A 6,367-nucleotide genomic window follows, 5' to 3' on the forward strand; every position below is an offset into this window, starting at 1 on the left:
CAGATCAGACTGCACAACACTGACTCCATCTACACTTCAGGCAGTTTGTACAGAAGCTTGAAAGCCCACACCACCAGACTCAGAAACAGCCTCTTCCTCTCAGTTATCAGGTAGCTGAACGGTCCTTTCATCATCTAGGGTACCGACTGCCCGATTCACCTCGTCCATAGACATAGACATAGAAAATAGGTGCAGGAGGAGGCCATTCGGCCCTTCGAGCCATTCATTGTGATCATGGCTGATCGTCCCCTATCAATAACCCGTGCCTGCCTTCTCCCCATATCCCTTGATTCCACTAGCCCCTAGAGCTCTATCTAACTCTCTCTTAAATCCATCCAGTGATTTGGACTCCATTGCCCTCTGTGGCAGGGAATTCCACAAATTCACAACTCTCTGGGAGAAAAAGTTTTTTCTCACCTCAGTCTTAAATGGCCTCCCCTTTATTCTAAGACTGTGGCCCCTGGTTCTGGACTTGCCCAACATTGGGAACATCTTTCCTACATCTAGCTTGTCCAGTCCTTTTATAATTTTATATGTTTCTATAAGATCCCCCTCATCCTTCTAAACTCCAGTGGATACAAGCCTAGTCTTTTCAATCGTTCCTCATATGACAGTCCCCGCCATCCCAGGGATCAATCTTGTGAACCTGCGCTGCACTGCCTCAATCACAAGGATGTCCTTCCTCAAATTAGGAGACCAAAACTGTACGCAATACTCCAGATGTGGTCTTACCAGAGCCCTATACAACTGCTTGATGCTGCCTGTCCCGCTGAGTTACTCCAGCGGTTTGTGGGGAAATTGAGGTTTAGGTTTATTATTGTCACATGTACACTGAAGAGCTTTGTTTTGCAGACTTTCTAAACAGATCAGATATACCGTACATAGATACATCAGTTCAAACTCAAGTACAATAGGCAGAGCAAAAAGGGAAGACACAGAGTGCAGTATATAGTTCTCAACACGTAAATCGATTCTCAGGTCAACCAGACACCATTACGGTTACTGGGTTATTATTATCCCATGTCCCGAGATACTGTGAAAAACGTCACCCTGTGTGCGCTATCCAGTCAAATCATATCGCACGAGTACAATCGAGTCACTCTCATGTACAACAGGTAGCGCAAGGAGAAAAATACCAGAGTGTAGAACATAATGTTAGTGTCGTAGCATTACACATACAAAGAAAGTGCAGATTATTTTCAAATTGCAGGGTCGCAATGAAATAGGCTGGGAGACGGCAACTACACTCTAGTTTATGATAGCTGCTGCATGTTTCTCTGGACTGACAAATAATTAGCATTGACTCCCGTGATCTCTGTGACCCAGAGGGAAATCCAGTGCTTGCATTCCTTGTAGTTGAAGGCACAGCACTGTTGCAGCCATTCAAATCGGGGAAGGCAATGACACTAGAATTACCGGTGTAGTGGTGGCATGGAGGGACACAAGTCTAGAGACAGAGGAGGCCAGGGCAGGCTATAAACAATGGAGGGATACAAAAATGGCCATTTTAATCTCAAGGTGCTGTTCGACAGGAAGCCCACATTGATCAGCAAGTACAGGATCAATAAACAAATGGATCCTTAGCAGCATTGTAGTTTATGCATCAAAAGTTTATGCATCAAAAGTTGTCTGGTGCAGATGATTAATAAAATCGCGTCACATATCCAGAAACAAAATAATGATGTTTAAAGTTTAAGGGATGCTGGCACGCCATGCATACCGTCCCAAATAAAAACACTGACAAGAATAAGGAAGGATAGCTAGGGTCAAGTCTGCAGGTAACAACAACATGGATGAGCAAGCATAATAAAATCTCCCACGTCTTATAGCCAAGGATAAACGGTCATCTTCAGAATTCCACTACTTGTCAAAGAGTCAGTCGAGTAAAACGCATATCCTTGGGTGTTCACAGACTTTACCAATGATCTCTGATATAGTCCTGGTAATCCCAAGATTTAATATAGCACCAGTGACACCAGGGTCTGCCACAGTAATGTCTCACTATAGCAGATAGTAGCTGGGTGCAAACCAAGAGTTATACAGCACGGAAACGGGCCCTACAGCCCAATTCATCCGCGCTGATCTAGGTGCCTTTCTGAGCTAATCCCAATTGCTTGCATGCGGCCCATTTCCCTCGAAGCCTTTCCTATCCATATAGTGGATCAAATGTCTTTTAAATGTTGTAATTGTATCCATTTCCATCACCTCCTCTGGTAGCCCCTTCCAAATACCCACTGTGTAATAAAAAATTGCCCCGTCAGGTCCCTTTGAAATATTTCCCCTCTTACCTTAAACCTTTGGCCTATATTTTTACACTCACCAATTTCAGGGGGGAAGACTTATTTATGCCCTTATAATGTTAAGCACCACCATTGGGTCATCGCTCAGCCTCCTACAGTGTAGGTGGGAGGTTGATGCAGACTCAGTGAGCTGTGGGACCCGTTTCTGTGCTGTATCTTTATATCAAACAGCTCTGACTTTAGTGAATGCTGGTGGCAGCATGGAAACAAAATGGCCTCAAATTCTCACGAGACTTGTGAAAATCAGGACAAAACATTGCAGTTAAGATCAGCTAATACAGTTCAAACTCCCAATCGATTCTGTGCTTTTCCAGATCAGACGAGGCTCTATTTAAATAATCTCAGGTAGACAAAAGTGCTGGAGAAACTCAGCATTAAATAATCTCCTTGACTCGTTATGGGAATAGCTGTTCTTATAATGTGAGAAATCTGTGGGATGAACAAAGTCCATGGAGGGTTAGGTTAGAAAGAAGAGAAGAGATAAATCACAGAGTGGAGGAGTAAGAGATTCTATGGTTTTGGTCTGGAAACTGCACTTTGGAGAAAAGAGATGAGCACAGGTTCGAGCACATTTATGAGGCAACAAATGCAAATAGACAGAGGCTGGCAGGACTTGTATGTCAGATGCAAAGCTTGGTCAGTATCTAAGTTGAGAGCAACCCATTACCTGTAGAACGGAGAGTGCACCATTCTTCCCGTACCCCGAACATACAACTATCTCCAGGTCAGGTTCTGGATTATTCTGAAACTAAAATTGAATTGAAAGGTTAGACAAAATGCAACCAGGGCAGAATGCAAGAAAGAACACATGCACAACGTATGCTCAGAAACACTGTATGGGTCTCCCCCCTACACTGCAGAATTGTCTTTACCTTTGCCCCTAGTGATTTTATAAACTTCCATAGTCACCTTTCAGCCTCTTGTGCTCCAGGAAGAAAAGACCAGCCTATCCTTATAAGTTAATACTTCCAGATCCAATAATATCTTGGTAAATCTATGTTTGCACCGCTCCAGTTTAAAGACATTCTTCTTAGCAACCAATTCTCACTCACCTCTTCGGAAAGGAAGGCAGGTTCTCCCATTGAAGCATTTACACAAGGACCAACGTTCAATATGCTGTCGCAGACCTGCAGGAATACAGTAGGTGAACTACTCCGTCATCAGCATAACTGGAACTCTGGCAGATTTTCAAAACACAATCAGTACATGCATCCCGATTCAAATTGGGAGTTTAAGCCCACACTGTGGCAAGAACATATAATACAGCCTTTCACACCATCATCCCTACCATCACAAGCATTGACATGAGATGTTGCCTCAAGATGGGGGCATCTATCATCGAGGATTCCTGCCATCTGGGGCATGCCCTGCTACCATCAGGCAGGAGCTACAGAAACCCATGTCCCACACCAAGTTCAGAATCGGCTACTTTCCTATAACCATCAGGTTCTTTAAACCTAATCCTACTCGAGCAACAAAACACTCAGAAGCACCTCGCCATGGTCTTGGTTTTGAATTGTATATATTTTTGCACTTATGGCTTTTTTTTGTTTGCACAGCCTTTTTTCTTTTCATGGCAGAAATTTCACTACAGATTTTGTTTGTTTTTTTTTTGCAATAGTATTGTGGTTATTAATTTAATGAATTTTTGTTTATCATATATTCTCCAAGCGTACTGTGTGACAGCCCTAAGCTGCTGTAAGTAAGAACTTCATTGTTCCATTGTCGGTACATATGACTAAACAATTTTTACTCTTGAATTTATGTGTGATTAATGTGTAATTAATGTTTTAGTGTGCTGAGTCTGGGTGACTGTGATGCTGCTGCAAGCAAGATTTTCATTGTATTTGCACCTCACTGTATTTGTTGATTTGACAATAAACTTCTCGACCATGTTTTCATGGAGACAATTCAATGTATCTGACAAATCATGCGAAACAAATGGAGGGAAATAGAACTGTGCATCTGGCCTTTTTATATCAAGCCGTCTGTTACCAAATGATAAAAACCAATCAAAATATGAGGAAGACCCTGGGGGGGAAATGGTGCTGGTCCATTCTGGTACAACCCATGCACCATGTTCCAGAGTGCAACGTGATGACCACAACATTTGCCTTCATAGACTCTGCCAGGATTTCAAGCACCCCTTTCTGTTCCCCAGTTCCGCAGTGCTGGGAGTGAATGATCCTACAGCAGGATCATCAACAATGAAGATTGTGTACCTGTCTCTGGAATTCTCTGCCACAGAAGGTAGTTGGGGCCAGGTCATTGGCTATATTTAAGAGGGAGTTAGATGTGGCCCTTGTGGCTAAAGGGATCGGGGGTACGGAGAGAAGGCAGGTACAGGATACTGAGTTGGATGATCAGCCATGATCATATTGAATGGCGGTGCAGGCTCGAAGGGCCGAATGGCCTACTCCTGCACCTATTTTCTATGTTTCTATTGCCCAACCCTTCTTCTCCCGTTCACCTCCGCCGTGACTCTGCAAAAAGAACAATTTGGCGTAAGGAAATGGGTTCCCTATAGAGGCCCCTTCTGGCACACAAAGAATGTGTTCAAAGTTTTGCATGCCATTTTAAGATCACGGTGGCACAGTAGAGTTGCTGCGTTACAGCACTTGCAGCGCCAGGGACCCGGGTTCAATCCTGACTACGGGTGCGGTCTGTACGGAGTTTGTACGTTCTCCCCGTGACCGCGTGGGTTGGCTCCAAGATCTTTGGTTTCCTCCCACATTCCAAAGACGTGAAGGCTTGTAAGTTAATTGGCTTGGTATCAATGTAAATTGCCCCTAGTGTGTAGGATAGTGTTAATGTGCGAGGATCACTGGTCGGTGCAGACTCGGTGGGCTGAAAGGCATGTTTCCGTGCTGTATCTCAAGACAAATTAAACTAAACCAGCAGGATTTAAAAACCTCTATGACACCGGACAGGTCATGTCCTACCTCAAAGGAATAGGTGGCCAGCTGAGTACCGGACTGGGCTTCATTCCCATACACTTCAATCTCGTCCATGTCATCCAGCAGAGAAACATCCCCAGCTGTAACATTAAACACAAGAGTTACCAGTGATTTAGAATCTATCCACCTTCTTCCTATGGAGCTTTCAGCACTGCCCCAGCCCAACCATCCAACAGCAAGACATGTCATTCTGCAGCAGAATAGTATAGCTTGAGCATTTTTGGTGTAGATCAGGATGTAAGGTATTGGGTTAAGGATGGTGGAATGGGAGGAAATGGGAGGTTTACTGGGGAAAAACTTGGAAAAAAGGGTGTAAACCTATGAACTACGGATCAGTCATTTTGAGTACGAAGCGCCCCGACCCAAAATGCCACCAATCTATGTTCTCCAGAGTTGCTGCCCGATCCGCTGAATCATTCCAGCGCTTTGTTTTTTTCCCTCAGTCACTTTAACCTTGGTGAAAGGAAAAGTTTTAGAAGTAACAATCAGGGACAAAACTAGTTGCTCATCTTGACATGTAAATTGATCAGAGAAAGCAGTATGGATTTGTTAAAGAGATAGACACAAAAAGCTGGAGTAACTCAGCGGGACAGGCAGCATCTCTGGAGGGAAGGAATGGGTGACGTTTCGAGTTGAGACCCTTCTTCAGACTGATCAATGTTTAAAGACAAGTTGTGTCTCAAGCTTCATGGATAGGAAAGGTTTAGAGGGATTTGGGCCAAACGCAGGCAAATGGGACCAGCTCAGATGGGGCATTTTGGTCAGCATTGACGGGTTGGACCAATGGGCTTGTTTCCATGCTGTATGACTCAAAAGAGATGGTACCATGAGGATTGAGATCACCAAACCACACACCATGAAATTGTAAGCAGTCATTTACCATTCCAGCTTTATTTTAGGATACTCGACTACTGATGTATCCGTGGATAACAAGGGAAATCAGGGATAGTATCAAAGCGAAGGATGATGCGTACAAATTAGCCAGAAAAAGCAGCATACCGGAGGACTGGGAGAAATTCAGAGACCAGCAGAGGAGGACAGAGGGCTTAATTAGGAAAGGAAAAATAGAGTATGAAAGAAAACTGGCAGGGAACATAAAAACTGACTGCA

This window comes from Amblyraja radiata, chromosome 2 (genome assembly GCF_010909765.2).
Source record: "Amblyraja radiata isolate CabotCenter1 chromosome 2, sAmbRad1.1.pri, whole genome shotgun sequence".
Taxonomy (NCBI): domain Eukaryota; kingdom Metazoa; phylum Chordata; class Chondrichthyes; order Rajiformes; family Rajidae; genus Amblyraja; species Amblyraja radiata.